The sequence below is a fragment of the Excalfactoria chinensis genome, chromosome 1 (assembly GCF_039878825.1).
Source record: "Excalfactoria chinensis isolate bCotChi1 chromosome 1, bCotChi1.hap2, whole genome shotgun sequence".
NCBI classification, from domain to species: Eukaryota; Metazoa; Chordata; class Aves; order Galliformes; family Phasianidae; genus Excalfactoria; species Excalfactoria chinensis.
Genome location: NC_092825.1, coordinates 153,578,589 through 153,598,975, shown reverse-complemented (window position 1 = coordinate 153,598,975; position 20,387 = coordinate 153,578,589).

Below are 20,387 nucleotides of genomic sequence, written 5' to 3'. Positions count from 1 at the left end.
TAATCTTCTCAGTGTCTTTTATTCTTTTCTACATAAATTATCTTAATCTTTCCTGTGGTCTTTCTGCCTTTTCTGTCTCCTTTAACACAAATTTTAAAAGGGTATTTAAAATGTTTTTATTCTATTTCCTCTTCTTCAACTGCTGATTTTTGTTCTCAGATGAACGAAACATGAAAATGAATTGTGGTTATCTAAGTATTAGAACAGAGTAGGATTTGTTTCATTCAAATATTCTTTCTGAATTTTCAGGATTTTCACTAAGCTTTGTAAAACATAAGACTGCAGTTATAATTCAGAAAAAAATATATAATCCCTTTGTAATTACTAGTCTTTTTAAAATATTTTATTAGGAAATTCTGGTCAAAAACAGCAAAGGCAAGCATTTAAAATGTCCACGATACTGCTGAATTGTCACTGAAATATTACAGTACATTTTTCTATCTTCTTATTCTTTGTTTTGTTTTTAAATATATGTTCTGTTTCCTTCCACCAAAGAGGATTGGCTTTATTGCCAATTAATTTCATTATTTTATATTGCCGATGCTTTATTTTCAATTTATCACATAGACATCTGGGGCTGAAGCTACCAAGCAGGTATACCATCTTCTCTGTGACAGAGTTCGCAGAGAGTTTAAAGAGTCATCATTTTGTCACCCTTTTTACAATGGAATGCTGCAAGGAAAGGGAAAAGTGAATATTGTGCTGTGAGAGACACATAAACAAAATAAATAGTGTAGTTAATAGGGGAGGGAGGAGGAACAAAACAAACAAACTAAACCAACAACAACAAAAACATTGTGTTGTTTCATATACTGCTTTTAATTACTTCATTTTCTGGAAAGAAAAATAAATAAACAAATAAATAAATAAACCTTAGAACAAACAAACAAATGAAAAAACTTCCAAAAAGCAACCTTGTCTTAAGAACTTTTGCTGATGATGACTTACTGGGCCTGATATAAGCAAAGGTCATAATTACTGGAGCAATTCTTTTTTGCTACATAGATGATATTCTGATTTATTGAAACACTGTCAGTTTTATTTATACAGGATTTGAAAAACTGTCTTTAATACAATTACAGAAATTTTACCTTTGTCTTCCTTTAAACTGCAAAATGAAAAACAAACAAACAAATAAACAACCTTGGATTTTTTTCCTCTGTTTACTGTTTCAGTACATACCACTGTTTAATATTTAAGAGAAATCTGAATTTACTTACTTAGGAGTTGTGTCTTGACCACATTTAGAATGGCTTACTTGCTAAAAATATTGTTTCTAACATGCTATGTAAATCATATATCTTTGTCTATAATTATTTATTTCAGTATACAAAGCAGAACAAAACAAAGAAACAGAACAAAACAAAACAATGGTCCACCCATCAAATCCACATCCCTCCGATTTGGAGATGAGGATTTGGTGGGGGACCATGTCAAAAGCCTTGCTCAAGTCCAGGTAAATGACATCAGTTGCCTTTCCTTTGTCCACCAATGCCATCACTCCATAAAACACTGTAGAAGGCCACCGGATTGGTTAAGCATGGCCTTCCCCTGGTGGAGCCATGTTGGCATCCTGAATATGAATATGAATATGAAAAGAAATAATGATGATTTATAACTTCTTCAAAAGGCCTGCCAAATAAACTTTCTAAAAATATATGACAGTTGCCAGTTCTTTAAGTGAGGATGGCACTTTAAAATGATAGCTTAGTCATTATTAATTCTTTTAATATTCACTGTAATATCATTAATCCAAGAGTTCTTCTGGAATTAGTGAAGATGCCATAAAAATTTCTAACATTCATTCAACATTAAATACCTGGATCATTTCTTACAAATAAATATGCTGTACCGTGTTTCATATTTTAGTGCACATCAAGATTAAAATTAATGGGAAATATTTTATTTCTTCTGGAAGTAAAAACTGAAATAGTAGAAAGCTATATAGACACAGTCCAATAGTTCCAAGTTACAAGAAGTCTGAGTCATGTCCTGTTTATTGGTAAAATATTCAGAATGGTGTTGTGAGAGCCATCTTCAAGTGCACGACTGATAACTATTTATTGTCCAAATACACAATTCCAGTTTTAGCTAGACAAAAGCACAGTACAGAGAGATTGCATAAGTTCTGTTAGTTTTTATCAAATAATGATGCATATGAAGATTGCTTCAGGAATAGAGACGAGAATTCAAAGTTGTGGTTATCTTATGATGACATATAGGTTATTGACTTGAAACTCTTTTTGAAGAAAATTTGCTAAGACTTCATAGTCCTCTCTTTTGGGATACTTGCAGAAGTCTTATGTCAGTCTTGCACCTTAGAGTGGAAGAGATACCCTGAGAGAGACCTGTTTATTTATTGCCACTTGACACAACATCTGCCAGCCAACCTCCAGGCACCTGAAACAATTTCAGGAATATAGGTGGTTTATTTCCTTTAACAATATTAATGTTATATGAATCAGTTTATCAACTGCTTAGTCTCAACCTTAAGTCTTCATTAAACTATTAAAAATCTTTTTTTTCTTTTTTTTTTTTCTTTTTTTTTTTTTAATTTATTTATACTCACAAGAAAATATAGACAATATGGAATGCTTGAAATCTATATCACTCTTGATTATTTTTTCCCCTTTTACATTCCTTCTGAATTTACTGCCTCCTATATAGACCTTAATTGCCTTTTCAGATGAATATCACTTGGAAAGAAATAGAAAAATAGTGAAGTGGCCCTGTCTGATCTAGCATGCTAAAAATAGATCTTAATTTTTTAAGAAGAACACAATCACTTTCAAGGATAGAAAGGACAAAGAAGACAGAAAACACAGACTTTAACATCATCCTTTTATTTATCTCAAGTGGTAAAAAACAGTGGCCTCACACATTCGTAAGAGTGTGTGCTGGTAAATACTCAGGAACATTTTGAGCCTAGCTTTGCTGTACTTGGCAAGTTCAACTGCATTTAAACATAAATCATAAGCTTTTTGTTGTTGTTGTTGTTGTTGTTGTGCATGTGTTAGAGAACATAATTTGAAAGTATTTCTCCATACTACAGTTATGCAGCATTTTATCTGAAAAAATGGAGGGTGTTTTTCAGGCAACAACTGCTCATTGCTATTACCATTCCACTTTCTGTTCAAGAAATACTAATGACAGGAGTTGATGTAACTTCTGAGAATTTTATGGTTGCTAATCTCTAATTACTGAACTAATGATTGAGTCTGACTATTCTCTGATCTTACCATAGACGCAACTGCCGATGCTAGTATATCTGGATATCTAGTTTAGTGAAGTTTGGTTAGGGATCTGAGTCAGCTATTCCAAGAAGACATATAGATCACTGATTTCATAAAACAGAGCTGAGATTGCAGAACTTTGAAACTGGATATCTTATTTACTTTTTCACAGTGTAGAGGTCTACTTTGAAAATGCTTTTTAATTAGGACTTAAGAATTTGACTAAAACAGCAGTTGGAAACCTAGGTGAGCTAGTTGGCAAGAGTCTAGAAACACAGGAGTATTAAATGTAAGGATGTTTATATAATCAAGAACTCCAGCTTGGAAGTTGACTGTTAAGCAAATTAACTTCTAAAAAAACTAGATTTATAGGAAACTTCAGAAACACTTGAAAATGAAATATTTTTAATAAGTAAAAATGTATTTGAATGAAAAGCCCCCAGAACAAGCAAGTACATTCCACTAATTTTCTTTTATCAAAATACACTTAGCAAAGTCATCTGTAAACAGTTCCTTTTTTACACTTGGCTTATATCATGCTAACCTGTGATTTTAACTTAAATATACCTAATTATAAGTAAATTCATGTATGTGTTATGTTTTCTTACATTTTTTAAATTATTTTCTGCAGAATTTTAAATACAAATGTTGAACTAATTTTTGGTGAACAGATATTTGTCTGCCAACATTCATTTTTATGTCTCAAAATCTAAAGCAAGAATATTTGGTGGAATTTTTTGATAGGAAGCTCAGATTAAAACAAACAAACAAACAAACAATACAAAACAAAACAAAACAAAACAAATCACCACTGCTAATGAGATTCTGCACCATACAACTGTTGAAGTTTAGTGATTTGAATAGCTGTGCAATAATGATACCAAAAAAAAAAAAAAAAAAAAAAAAAAAAAAAAAAGAAGTCCTTGGATTTCCAGTCTCAAAGTAATTTCAGTAAATGAAACTGCAGAATCTTTCATGTAACTGGTATATTTGAAAATTGTTCAGTTTAGTCTGTAGATTTTAACAATATTCTGACAAGTTGAAGGCAAAGACATAATGTTTTTAAATATGTCATCAGGATGGACTTTATTTTTCTAATTGAAAACAAAAGTAGAAATACATTTAAAAAATCAGTGTCCAAATGTTTAATAAGGTCAAGAAATATCAAGCAAACTTAAAAGATTAAGCAAGCTGTTGCAAATCAAACATCAAACTTCCTTCTATTTAGGAAAGTTCAACACACAAAGCACTGAAAGCAAGATGACACTGAATTTATTTATTTATTTATTTTAATTCAGATGTGCCAAAATAGATTGTTAATAGTAAATTCTAAGTTACCTAGTTAGACTTTCTATATAATAAAATACACTGCATCACAAGATTTGCTTACTGTTTGATAGGAGATGTGTGCTAATCTATACACGTACCTATACAATTTTTAAAAAGCTCATTTATTTAATATGCTGTTTTAAGTAAGGGACATTCTCCTAAGATAAAAAAAAAAAAAAATCAGACATGACATTTTTCTTTACAAAGTTAATAACAATCTGTGTTACACTATAGCTGTAGTAGTAGAGAGTAGTAGCTTAGTATTTGTCAAGCAAAATCTATCCTTAGGTGTAAGATCCTATATATATATGTATGTATACACACACGCACACACACATATATAGATTACTTCTCATGGATTTAAACTTACCTGAAGACAAGATAATCACTTCCACTGCTCTGTTAGTGTAATTTGGAGTTTGTCTATCAACTCTCTACTTATGAACATCATATACAAAAATATAGCCATTTTTAAATACATAATTATTCATTGATTTGAGGCTGAACAATTGAACAAAATGATAAAGTTACAGTCTGAAATCTGTTTAAAATTTTGATTTGTTTTTCTCTAACATATTTTCTTTGCATAGTGTGATAGTGTAATTGAATAAGGCTACAAAATCTGTACAGTAACATGCTCTGGGATACCAAAATGTCACAGCAAAATATTTTCTTTAAATGATGGGCAGTTAACTCTATCAAAATAATACATTCCTAGAAACATGAAGGAAAAGATTACCAAAGGCAAATCACACTAGTTTTCTCTGCATATAACAAAATAGTTTGCATGCAGCTCAGAAGATATTCCCTGAAGTACTAAAGATTCTGAAACTACTGTGAAAAAACACCAAAAACATTATGAATAATTTTTACTGCTATACAGAAACTGAGGGAAAGTGTAATATTTGAGTCTTCCAACACCACCTTCATCTTCCCAGTAATAACCAGTTCTTTTCTTCTAAGGAGCATGCTGAGGAGCAAGAGGCTTAAATAAAATATCTTTGCTGGCAGAAAGGTTAGTTGTTCTTCTCATTGTGATTTTTTGTATAATAAGCAGCCTTTGAAAATAATAAGTGTGTACAGTCAACAAAGTACAGTTAGAAAGATTTAAACTCACTGTCATGGTTTGATGATTTTGGTTACTGGTATTCCACATCATAACATCATGTAGTGCACTGTTAATGCTCCAGTTCCAGGTACCTGCCCGGAGGAGGAGAAAAACTACATTCCCCAGGGGACTTTGCAGTCAGACAGGAGATATAACTCCTGGCAAGGTCACCTGATTGGCCTTTTCATCTCAGAGCTTCTTCACCTCTCCTCACTGCCGCCTGTCCCGACTGCATTCATTGCTTCAAGGCCTTCAGCTGTTTGGACAGTCTCTCTCTCCTTATATTTGATTTATTAGCATCAATTCTAATTATATTGTACTATAGTGTGTTATATTGCATTCCGATACCATATTTAGTAAATTAGTTTGTTTCTCCTCAGATCGTTGCCGCTGTTTTAATTATTTTGGGGTCCCCTGTTTCACTTTTCTGGAGGGGTGGATTTTGCAAAATCCCTCCACCCCACTAGTCATGGAACTGGGCAGGACCAGCCCATAAACCACTGACATTCTGAAAAAGGAGGGACCTCCAGTGTTACCCTGTTCTCCTTTGGATCAACCACCCCCTGCCCTCAAACCTTGCTAGGGCCATCAGCTACACTGACATCAATATGATGAATAGAAAAATGGCATTTATTGTGGTGCAGTTAGCACCTTAAACACACAACTAGCTTCGTCTACATCCGTTAAGCGTGCATCAAAAGCGTGCGCCAATTTTACATCACAGAGCAGGGGGGTGTCCCGCTGTGTCACAACCTTGCAAATGCATTGCAAATGCCTCACAAATACCTACTACAACACCTCCAGAAAGAGATTCTTCCTCAGTGGTAGTCAGCCCTTAAATGGGGTCTAGGAGAGTTGGAGCCAGGCTCCACCCCTTTTGGTCACACAGCTTAATTGTCTTCACCTGTGCTCCCATGGCTGACTGTGTAGTTTTACACTTTCTGTGTAAAATTAAGAGCAGAATTATCAATCATAAGAAATAATTCATGGGTTGATCATAGGACCTAGAGTTGACAGCTAAATCTAACGGCAACAGTAACAAGTATTAGGATCAATTATGGCAGATACTACTCTGTTGTTTGCTTGAGCATCCACTAGATAGGATTGTCTTGCAGATCTTTTTCATTATTATTACTAAGTTTGGAGAATGGGTTTGGCAGTACATTTGATCTAAATGTTCAGTATTTTAAATGTTCAGTATTCTGTTCAGAAATTTTAATTCTTTCTTTGATGTCAAACTGACTTTTCAAAGGATAAAACAAATATGATCTCTTTTCAAATTATTTTACTCAAGCATAGATAGGAGAAATTTGTTTACTGTAAGAGAAAATAGCTTACTTTAATTATACTAATGAGACTGAATTTCAGAGAAGGAAAAAAAAAAAAATCCAGCTAAAGAGTCACGAGAGTTGGTGTGATCTCATGAGCATATAGTCTAATAGTACAGTCTTAAGGTGCTTTTATATATTTATTTATTTATTTATTTATTTATTTTCCCAGAACAAAAACATCATTAGCCTGACTTAAACAGTGAAAGTTTCCCTGTATTTCTAAATTATGCACAACTCATTTAAATAAAGTACATATTCACATATTCAAATTCATCTTAAGCAAGTTCAAAGAGCAATTTTGCACTTTGCAGCATGCAATGTCTCATGTTCATATACAGCTACATGGGCGAAGAAGACTGAAGGCTTTTCATATTGTCCTGGCTAAATCAAGAGCAGGGAGGATTTTCTTCATAGTGTCTGGCATGATGCTATGTTTTGGTTCTAGGAGAAACACCAATATTTTAGTTATTGCTGAGCACTGCTGCACAGAGCCAGGGTCACATCAGTTTTTCTACTTTCTTGCCAGCAAGTAGGCTGGAGAGACATTTTTGGGGTGCAGTTTTAACTTATTTTAATTATCTTTCCCCCTGACAATCTCTCTCTAGAAACTATTTTCACCCATGAAGCCATGAAGCTTTCCTGGTAGTCAGAGGAAAAAGTATTCTAGACTGTTCTGAAGTAGAGCCTTTCTGTGCCATTTGCATTATAGCCAGAGAACCTGGTCTCTTCTAATTTTCAAGTACAGATGTAGGCTCAGATAATCATATACTATTCAATATTAAAGTAAGGTGGAAAACATTTGAATTTATGGAAATTTGTTCCTAGGACTTCATAATAAGACTGATAAGAAATGTGCTGAGAATAATTCAAATGAATTTAGAAATAACTGGAAGGTGTAAAATTCAAATTATTATAGTAATTTAAGCTATTGTAATTCTCAGGGAAATCACATTTTAGACTGAACTTCTAATTTTTTAATACTTACCACTTTTTATTGCTGAGGTCTTTAAATACTTAAACTTGTCTTTGGAAGTAAACATATATTCTGCCTTTGTCCATAATTTTGTCAGAAGCAATCTGGAATATTCTTAGCAACTCAGTTTTAAATGCATCCTTACAAGTATTTACATTGTGAGTATATTCTTGCTGAAACTCTAAAATGCTTAATGTGATAAAGACTTTGTCCTCATAAAATTTCTTCATGAAGCCCAGGCCTATGGAGTAATGTTCACATAATGATCAAGAAGTATGCTTGATCAAATTGATATTACACATCATAATATGGAGAACCCTGTTTCATCTGCAAGAACAGATCACAATTAATCTGAAAGTCTCATACTATCACTTTGTCTTTTTTTTTTTTTTTCCTTTTTTTTTTTTTTTTTAATAATCAGCATCCCAACTTATCCAGTTGGAAACAATGTGTATATATATATGTATGTATATATATATATATACACATACATATATATATATGCTTGTTTTATCAGTTTATATGTATATGTGTATATAGATGAGGAAATAATGCAAAAACTTCTGCATGGAAATCATCTCACAAATGTAACTGCTTATATCTAAGCTATATATCTAATATTTTCTGGCCTGCAGAGAAAAACAGGAATTTATAGAACAAAGTTTTTGTTATCCTAAAGAAATTGTCTGAACTGCTTTACAAATAATCATCCTTTATTTATTTCTCTCCATTCATCCAGACGGAAGTTTTGGGTCGCCTATCACATAAACTTTACAGTGTAGGTCTGTAAAGCTGGAATACTATCATTACCATTGTATTCAAGTATTTCAGGATAATTTTGACGAACATTCATGAAAACTCAGAAACTGTAAATATCACATTATTTAATGCTAGAATTGTTTGCCCACTGCTTAAGATGTTTTTCAATGCTAATTACACAGAGTTAACTTCTATTTCACATTACTATGGATTTGGAGAAGGCAGAAGGTAAAATCCAGATGTAAACATTGTCAAAGTAGCATAATTCTTTGGATGGATAGAGAAAACATGGTTCCTATGCTTAACAATTTAGTATAAAGCCTTAAATCCCTGTGCAAAGGCAGAAACAATCATCATGAGATGTTACAGTATGTGTCTATGATTATTTCTATGGGTCAGAGCAGTCGCTGCTCCAGCTTTCGATTAGTAGACTAACTGTAATATTCATTTGGTCTTAAAAAATTAATTTTGTTGGTGACACGTGGTTTTCCATATGTTTAAAATAAATAAATAAATAATTGTATTTCTGGCAAATTTTAGGGTATATGATCAGAGGTCCTATCAGATTTGTCTTACATAGTAATGTCACTGATGATCTCTTTTCCCACTCTTTGTACAAAAATTATAAGCCTTTAAGGCAATACTATGCATCTGTAAAGTCTATCACGAGTCGCTTCTTCAGTGCTTCCAACTGCTGTTGAAATAGTAAAACAGGCCATAAACATGATAACTGGTGCTCTGTTCTGAGATAATTCAAAGTCCCCTAAATTCTGAAACTGTTGAATACGCATATTGCTGAAAATACTTTTCACAACTCTAATTCAACTTTAATCTTCACATATTGACATTTTCAGAAGAGATAACAACTAAGTGGAGATGTCATTTTATAAAAGCCTAACAGGGAGAATAAAAAGAAATACATATATATATTGATGACAACAAGCACCTTAGGAGTCTAACTAATTTGATGGAAAACGAGAGATGACTGTGAAAAGACAACAGCATGCAGTCTATTAAGTTTAGACATATTCTTTTGTTGAGCACAGGTAGATGGTTTAAGAAACAAACTGCCAAAACCATCAATGGCTGCATACAGTGAGAACAACTGAGGTGGAAACTGAACAAAATATTAGGAAAAATAAAATAAAATAAAATAAAATAAAATAAAATAAAATAAAATAAAATAAAATAAAATAAAATAAAATAAAACAGAAAAGATACAGACACTATTTTTTTCCTACAGATTTCAAAGTTGTGACAATTTATCATTTAAATTGCAACAGAATATTTGTCAATTTATTTTTGTCTTCTTCAGCTATATCAAAATGCATAGATAATGAGATTCTGGCATTTATTTAACTGTTATTTAGTGGGCTTAAAGACAGTTAAGTAAGCAATATAACGAAGTATGTTGTTTTGCTTGGATGTCTCATGTTTCTATTTCTCTCATGCTTCCTACTGTGTACACAGTACTTATTTATGTAGCTTACATAATATAGTAAAATGCATACCTGCATTCAAAGGGAAATGGTATGACAGCTGTGAAGGAGAAGATAATTTCATAATATATGATTATGGTGAATTGTCAAAGAAGGAGATATAAATATTTAAGAAAGTTAGTCATCAGGTTTCTGTAAAGCAAATAGTTTCTATATCTTAACTCATGTCTGAAGGAAAGGATAGTTAAAATGAATGCTCTATTTAGCTAAAACAATGTTTTAACATCAGTCAGTATCTAGTCAGTACATTTTCTAAATACCGACACTTTCATATCTCATCACAGAATCATAAAATCATGGTATCATAGAATACTTGAAGTTGGAAGGGATTGAGTCTAAATCCTGCCATAGGATCACTCAGAACTCAAAACATATTTCCAAGAGCACTGTCCAAAAAGTCCTTGAACTCCTCCGACTTGGTTCTGTGACCACTTCCCTGGGAATCCTGTTCCAGTATCCAACCACACCTTCAGTGAAGAACCTTTCCCTAACCTTCACCTGACCCTCCCCAATGCAACTCCATGACGTTGCCTTGTGCACTGTTGCTGTTGGGAGAGCAGAACTCAGTGCTGCCCCTTGACACCCCTCATGAGGAGCTTCAGGCTGCCATGAGGCCATCCCTCAGCCTCCTCTGTTCTGGGCTGAACAAAGCAAGGAGCCTCAGCTGTTCCTCCTTAGACTTCTGCTCTAGACCCTTTACCATTTTTGTTGCACTTTGAACAACTCCCTGGGAAAAGGACATATTTTTTTAACAGACAAGAATATAATGGAATTGTTTTGTTTGATTGATCTTGCATATTCTTTTCCTCCTGAAGAGTATAATACAATCCTTAACAATTTCAGTATATTGTTTCTGTTGACATATGTCTTTTCCCTTTATGTTCAAAGGAATGTCAAGAAAACTACTTGACTCCTGCTTGTGTCTGTTTTTTAGGAACAATGTCAAGGTATACTATTATAAAGATCCTAACTGTTCCAAGCATGGATAATTATGGTTACAGAATATGATATTAGATATTCTCCAGAAATGAGAATTTGCTTGTCATAGCAGAGGAAGAACCTAAAAAAACTCACAGGTAGTGCCATGAGGGATGGCCAGCCAGATTTCACAGATGGTTAAGGGGATTTATGTGGGAAATGTCCAGGCTTCACAAGCAATGAAAGTAGAGTATTGTAGATGCTCAGATGCTCAGAGCAGAAAAATATTGGAAGAACAATAGTACCTATGAAGTTTTCTCAGTAGTGTTGCATAAATCTAGGCTTACCTGTGTAACTAGCAGAAATAATAAATTTGGATAAAGGTGTGGTACAGTCAGTGTTGACAACCAGGGCAGATACAAAGACTGAGAAATGGCAAACTATAGATGTGTATGCACTTTCATATTCACTAAACATAGATAACCAAGGTCGTTAAAAAACTTGTCAGATCTGAACAATGTAGATTCTAATAAAGTCTTTACTATCTCGGGTTACATTACTTTTCAAAGAGATGGCTGCCATTTATTTTTAAAATATTTATATTACTTAAGAAATTTAGAGTACATGTTAAAACATGCTACACCACTCACTGTGAGGATGATAAAAAGAACCGTACTGTGAGAAAGAATTAGCCTTTTAATGGTTTTGAAAATCTGATAATTTGATAGATAGTGAGTCCCATTAAATTTTGTGTGAAACTGCTTAATACTTTGTAATTCACCCTCCCATGTGCCGAGTCTGAATTTATTCCTGATTTTCAGAAAAATATTGTTTCCAGAAAAATAATTAAATTTACAGATTTAAAAGCAGTTTAGTTTTCCAGTTGCCTTAGTTTTCATTCCTAAAGGCAAAATCCAAACCAAGCAAAACAAAATAAAACTAAAAACAAAAACAAACAAAACCCTACAACCCTCAAATATTGCTGTATTTGCAAATAAAGAATTAGGTGATGGAATTCTAACTTAATAACTCTATGAATACGAAATTTATTTGGAATAGTTCTTGCATATTACTAGTAGTAGCTATAGCTTGGAAATAGCCATTACAAGTAGTAGAAGGAATGTTTATATTCTGTTTAGGATATTCTTAGTGGGTTAATTGAAAACAATATAAATCTGTACTGCCTTATTGCAAAAGTGTTTCTTTATGCAATATATTCAAGGAACTGATATGGAACATTAGAAGAGAAATAAAAACTTTCACAAACCCTGTAAAATTTTTCATAATCATGTGAGATTGAAAACAACTGAGTGCATTATACTTTTCCATAACCCATATTCACCTAAATATATTATGTAGGATTCATCTCTTATAACTTTAACTTCTACGGTGTCGAGGTCTAAATTTGGGCATATTACCCGCGGCTTTTTTCTCCTTGCCTATGTAAAGAAAAGTACTTTCTAGAGGACAGTGTATTTCATTCCAAACTAAATATTTAATAAAGAGTGACTCTGTCACCAAGTATCAAGCTCCATCAGAATGCACTACTTCGGTGTTAGCCATTGGGAGGCTTGACCAGCTGGTAGTGCTCCACTGGGACAGACTGTCTTGCAGGCTTATACCTTAAACACAGGCACTGTTGTCTAACAATGTACAGAGTTTGAGAACAAAATTTTGCATTACAACTTAATGAGTTGTTTGCACCCAGTTCTGCTAGGTGCCACTGCACAGGCAAAACTTAGGGTTCAAAAGTACTTTCCACTGTGATCATGTCTAATATAGTTCTGAAGGAAACCTTTCACATTTAAGAAATCTATGTGTCTTGTCCAAGCTTCTTTCTCAGAAATTCTTCTACCCAAGACTACTTTCAACTTGTACAGAACAGTTTTGAGAAAGCAGCAGTCTTTCTTCACTAAGAAAAAGTGGAAGTGTCTCAAGATTTTAGGTGCAATCAAAATCTCTGAATGAATATCTTGCATTTGACAGCCAAAGGTCCTCAACCCTTGAACAGGCTAGCTGATGTATCTTAAGCATAACAAGACTTTGAGTTCCTGCTCCTCCTGCAGCTATGTGGCAGATGCAGATGTTGTCCAAAAGTCAGAGTTCTGAAAACTAAAACTTACAGTCCATGAAAAACTAAGTATTATGATATTCATAGCCTCTGTCGAAGAAATGATAGAATAAAAGCCCTCAAAGTTTCAGTTGAAAATGCCTTTCAGCTATGACTGCTGTGAAATTTAACACAGCCGTAAAAGAGTGCATGGAGGCCTGTTGCAAAAACTGAAAGTTCCCAGAAAATTCCTGGCTGCTATGTCAGTATCTGTTACAGAACAATAATCCTTTGCAATGCACTGCTGAAGCTGATAGGCAGACAGTGTTGTCATTAGAGTTTTTAAACAGTCTGATTTATCCTCTTTCAGATCCAACAAATTTTAAAGAAAACTAAACTTATCTGATATTTAACCACTGACCTTGATACTGCCTGCAGACTTGCTGAGGGTACACTCAATCTCAATGTCCACATCACTGAAAGAAAGGTTAAATAGCACTAGTCCCGGTAATGACCCGTGAGGAAACTGCCACCACAGATTCCCACCTGGACTTCAACTCCGTGAATGTGATCATTCAGACAATTCATTATCTACTGATAGGTCCATCTGTCAAACCATATTTCTCCAATCAAGAGACAAAGATTTGAGATGGAATGTGGTAAAATGTTTTGCACAAGTTCAGACATATGATGCTAGATGCTTTTCCCTTGCCTGCCAAATCTGAAACCCTGTAGAAGAAGGCCATCAGATTTGTCAGGCATCATTTGCCCTTAGTGAAGCTATGTTGGTTGTTACCAATTGTCTCTCTGGATGGATCTGGTCCCTTACCTTGCCACAGAGGTGAAAATGACCAGCTTGTTGTTTCACTTGTAGCTTCCTCTATTATATTTTCAAAAATTGGGGTTATGGTTCCAGTCGGTGGGTATTACTATGTTTTCTTATAAACAAAGGATAATGGTCTGTGAGGTTTCTCACAGAATCCAATAGTCTTAAGTAGCCAAATGCTCAGCAGTGGCACCAGCCCTAAAGCTATTTTGATTTGATGACTTGATTTTGTTGACTTATTAACTTGATTCAACAGGTTCCTTCAAATCTATTCCATTTGACTAAAAGGACCAACACAGAACACAAGTGTTTTATTTTTTTTATACAATTATGATCCAGAGCTTTTGAGGTGAAGAGCACTTAACAGTTTAAAATTAAAATACACAACCTCTATCAGCAATTTATGTTAGTAAGCAATCTTATATTTCTACATGTATCACATAAAGATAAATGTTATAGTTCATCTTTATCTGTCAAACTGCATTTTTTCCAGTGAATTTAACTTTTGATTTTTAATAACTCCATCATTCATACATAACTTCAAAATTTGATTTCATTATTACTGATGATAGTGTAAATTAACAACCATCTAGCTAATAATACTAGGGAAGTTAATTTATAAAAGCAAAATATTTAGTACTGCATTTAATGCTGATTGTTTTGGAATGTCTGAATTGTGTAATAATTATTTGGTCCTGATATCTGTCAAATACTTTAGTGATAATGGTGTGCAGAATCTTTACATGATATGTATCTTACCAGATAGAAAAGAAAATGTTTTTATTCCACGTACTCTAATCAGTAAGTGTGTTGTGAATATACAGTAGGACTAATTTCATCTGTTAGCAAGCTGAATTCTAGGCTTGCTGTTTTATTTTCATGCACTATGACAGAAGCAAACACACTACTGTGTTCTACTGTGTCACATAGATAGTGTGAATTAAACATAAACCATACAGAACACTAAAATGCCTACTGATTGCAACAGTGAGCTTGAAAGAGCATGAACATCCATTGCTAATTATTCAACTGTTCTTGCAGAAATTATTACAAAAGCAATCCTTACCACAGACTACTCCCTTTTTATTGCTATTGTTGTCAAAAGCATAAAAGAACGAAGTAAGATGATGTTACTCAAGGCTTTCCTGGAAATCTTCACTTTTGAAAAGTGGAGGCATGAGAGTTGGCCATGGAGTAGACTTTGATGCTCTTACATTAATGCTCATAAATCTACCTTGTCAGCACCAACATATAATATTCTATATTATACTTCCCAAGATTTTGTCCTGACTTTCTAGTATACATATATATGTAAATATGGAGATACTTTCAGTAACTACTGCCCCTGTTCAGATGTGGTTTACTTTTGACAAATATTAGATAAATCCAGTAGTATTGAAAAGGTATTATGAGGCAAAATATATATATATAGACATGTTTTGATTTTTTCAGAGTTCAGAAATAAATCTATTTGGATGCTTTCAAAATTTGTAGCTTCAAAAATAAAGCTTTCCCCTTCTTTATAGCAATACTGACAGTTTTGTCATTGAACTGTGCCAGTACTACAGTCTCTGTTGTAATTGCAGGACCCTGAAAAATAAATGACAGTTATATCAGGAGATCAGCAAATGGCTCTTCCAACAGCTTCTACAGTGCTTCAACTAACTGACCAACTTCACACTGAAAAAACTCATATATAGTACTGGCTGGAAAGGCAAGATGCTGATGACAGTTTAGTGGCAGAACAGAAGCGTAAGGGGCATTAACTTCCTTTAACTCTTATAATGTCAGGATGTAGTACAGACTTCCCTTTTTGGAAGAAGTGACAGAATGTTATTCAGAACCTAACACTGATCTTGTAACTATAGGTCTGTTTATTTAAAGGAGGACTACTTTTCTAAAAATAAACATAGAACATAGAATTTATGTCTCTCTTTTAATGCCTTTTTAAAAGTCTTTTTATATTTCTATGTGTTCTACATTTCAATGTATTTTTCTCGAGACTGAAACCTCATAGCCATGCTGTTGCATAGTTCCGGGTTTTTTTGTTGTTGGTATTAATGGTGATTTTTTGTATTAATATTGGAAAAGTAAAGCCATTTTTGCCTAAGAAACATTTAGTTTTGACTAAGCTATGCCATAAATATTTTTTTTCCTCAGTCATGTACAATTACCAGAATTGGTTTTGCAGACTTATCTTCACATATAAAGAGTCTGACTATACCATAATCTCATAACACTGCAATCTCTTCATTCAGATCAAGGAATTTAAGAAAGTGCACAAAACTTTATTTCAGTTTATGCTCATTGTTTTCTAGTTTCAGAAATCATAATATGGAGCAAAGGAGAGTGATGCCATATGTCCCAGACTGGTGAAATGAGATGATCAATGATAAAAGTTCAGGATTGCCTCATAAGCAGCACTGAAGGCCTTCCCACAGACATATTTTAATCTCATATCTGAGACCTTGAAATGTAGAAACTGCTTAAAGAATAAGAGCCATTTATAATGCTCTCTATGTTGATATGTCACAGAATCTTCTATCTCTTAAAATTTAATTCAGAAGGAATAGGATTTCGTCAGTGATTTGGTGTAAATCTGAAGGTGCTAGTCCAGAGGAATTGTCAAAAAAGGATTGCTAAGATGATTCACAGACTGGATCTACCATTTGCAAACTAAACTGAGACTTAACCTACAGTACTGCTGAATAAAATGACATGCTTTATTTGGTATCTGAACTCAAAAAGAGAGGGCTGGAGAGTAGAGAGAATCTGCTTCATTTCTCAAAGACTAAATAGAATTACCTCTGGAAGCAATGGCAGGTTTTTAAGATTATGGAGAAAGTGAAGCAACGTGGGCTCCTGCAGAAACACCTCCCTTTGAATATGACATTTATATGCACAAGCACTATATTCTTTTTAGTAGCAGACAGTTGTCTACTTGAACATTAAAATAATCACTAACAGTGTGAATTCTGCAACCGACTGAAAGCAGAACCCTTTACATTAGGGATGTTGTGCTATGCAAGCAAAATCAGTAGTAAATTTGGAATTTACAAATACAGAAACAATTATGAATGTATTTGAACAGGACAACAAGACTAAGAAAACCATCCAAAATATATTTATTACAAATAAACTTGAAGTGGAAACCTGTCATCAATTCAGCCATCCATTTATCTGTTTTTATTTTATTATTATTATTTATTTTTTTTCATGTAGATCAGTTTTGGTGTGTTGGTTTTTTTTTTGTTTGTTTTTGTTTTTTGTTTGTTTGTTTGTTTGTTTGTTTGTTTATCCAATAACTGTTGGATGAACCAGTAACTCTTAACAAAAGGGAGAACTGAAGTCTATGGATGAATCAGTCTTCTCTGTCCACAAATCCTTTTAAGATATTGTTAATTCCTGCCTGCTCCTAATCATTTATCTCCTGCCTAATACTATTTTTAATATTGTTTTGAAAGTTCCAGATTCATAGAATCACAGATTCAATCACAGAACAATCAAGGCTAGAGGAGATCTCTGAAGGGCATAGGGTCCAGCACCATTTCTCAAGTAGGAAGTATTAAAAAAAGGTTGCCCAAGAAGCTTTTGAAGATCTACCAAGAAAGAGAATATAAAACCCATCAGGACGACCCATGCCACTGCAATAGAATCCACACACTAACATGTTTTCTGTAGTTTTTATGAAATATGTAATTTTCAAATTGGCATCCATCGCCTCCTTTCCCTGTCACTGTGCTCCACTGAAAATAACATGGTACCATCTTCTTTGTACCCTCCATTCAGGGATTTATAGACATTTGTAAGTTGTCCCGTGTCTCCTCCAGGTTTAACAGTCTCTGCTTTCTCAGCCATTCCTCACAGGAGAGGTGCACCTATCACCCAATCTTAACACACTCTCTCTCCAGTATATCTAGATCTCTCTTGTACTCAAGGTTTGGAGGGTGGAAAATGTTAATACAGGCTTTTCTTTCTTTTTTTTTTTTTTTTTTTTTTTTTTGGGGGGGGGGGGTGGAAACAAACAAACAAACAAAGACTCAAGTCAGAAGTAATTAAACTTCTTAAGCATTTAAAAATCGCAAAATAAATAAATAAATAAAAATTGAAGTACACTTCTAACAGAAGCTTCTATCCAAGACAAAAGAAAAAAAAATAAAAATAAAAATGAAATTCAGCTATACTAATAAGGAATCAGAAACTCACAATTTCCATGGTAAAGCAGAAAACTCCCACATCATTAGCTGCCAGTAAGTTTAAAGTTCTTAATGATCTGTACAACATTCCCATGAGGTCAATGTTATACTAAGTTGAAAAAGCATAAGAGTGGCAGTTTACATAAATTATTTTACTGTGGATTTTAATTTTCTGTTTGATCCACACAAATTTAATCTTTTCCTTCAATTCAGCATTTTAGTACTCCTGTAAGAGCATATTATCTGAACATTATTCATACTGAGTCTAGGATTATAATGATACTTCTAGTATTTAAAATTTAAATGAATAAATCAATAACCTAACTCTGAACAGCTTCCAATAAATAAATAAATAAATAAATAAATAGTATTAAATTGAGTTTTCTTGATTCTTGAATTTGGAAACACAATCTTAGGTAAATATTATCTCTTTGAAAGACATATGAAGGCATCTAGCTGTTTCTACAGAGCACTTTGTAATCTTAGGACAGCTATGTGTAAGGTTGGAAGGGACCTCTGAAGGTCATCTACTCCAGATATTCTGCTCAAGAAGAAACAACTAGAGAAGGTTGCTCATATCCAAAGTTGCTTTTGAAGAACTTTAGAGAGGAAGAATCCATAACTTTTCTGGGTAACCTATGTAACAGCTCCAGCACTCATACAGAAGGAAGATGTATAATTAATAAATATACAGAGAAGTTATGCTAGAAAGATTATCATGTTAGAGAGGAAATGAATAGAAAGCTTACCCGTGTCCCGGGCTTGCCAAAAAAAGACTCCAAGAGGAGCAGTTTTCAGAGAAATCCTTCCCCAGTGCCAGTCAGCCCTTAAATGGGGTCTTGGAGAGGTAGAGCTAGACTCTAGCTAGACTCCAGTCACACACCTGATTTGCCCTTACCTGTGCTCCCATAGCTGACTCATTGCTCACCTCAGATGGTCAATCGGCAGTTCAGGTTGTGATTCAACAGTTCCCACGCAGAAGTGCTTCTTGATATTTAGGTGAAATATCTTGTGTTCCAGTTTGTACCTCTTGCCTCTTGTCCTGAAAAACAGCAGGATTCTACCTTCCTCCCTTCAGGGATTTAGTGTCATTGAAAAGATATACCCTGGGCCTTCTCTTCTCCAGGCCAAACCATCCTAACTCTCTCAGCCTTTTCTCACTGGAGAGGTGCTCCAATCTCATGATGATCGTGGTATTGCTCTCTAGTATTTAGGTCTCTCATACTGGGGGATGAGGGAAGAAATGTTATGAAAATCCATATCATTGTATTTCAAAATTTGATTTCCTTTATTTTGACCTTGACTCATCTCTGTTAAGCATGTTGTAGCCTTTTGAATTACTTTGTATTCTCATATGAATCTTTTCTAGGAAAGAATTGAAAATAATCTGAGTGTGAGGAGGTAAATAGTGTTTTGGTAAGGTACTTTTCTTACTGATTCATTGTCACACTAGCTGCCTGTTTGACTGTTGGATCTCAAGTACCTGAAATTATATATCTTTATTTTCCTACTTGCTACATAACTGTAGGACAAGTGAGGACAATGACAGAGCCTTTTATTTGAGAAACAGGAGCTACAGGAAAAGATATCAAAAGGAATTAACTCACTGCTCCTGGTAACAGTTTGGAGAAAAGGAATGAGCTGAAGAATGTGACCCTCCCCCATTTGTACAGTTGCACTGCAGGAGAGAAAGGGGCAGACAGAAGAGGGGAACGCATGCAGACTCAGATTGCATGGAAGTAGGGTGGCTCCAGGCACTCTTGTACTATCAGAGCTCACCCATTAGTTCAGGCTGAGACCCTGGATTTCACTACAATGACCATCAACTAACTTGGTATTTCTTCTCTTTCAGTATTACTATTTAGCCTCTTGAGATAAATTTATCAGCTTCTTGTGTCTCTCCTGCCCAACATGAAACCACTCTGCCTTACTCCAAGAGTTGCTTAACTCTTGGAAGCCTATGATTCATTGTTCTTTCATTTTAATTATTTACAGACTTCTGCCTTGTGCAGTCTAGAAATATTCTTTGTGGGAAGATAGATAAAGAGTGAGTCCTTATTCACTCTTGAGCAGATTGTGATTCATTTTCTAGGGCAGTTTCAACATACATTTGTTTACCCTGTTAGAAATGAAAAGATCACTTCCCTTAACCATATTTGAAATGT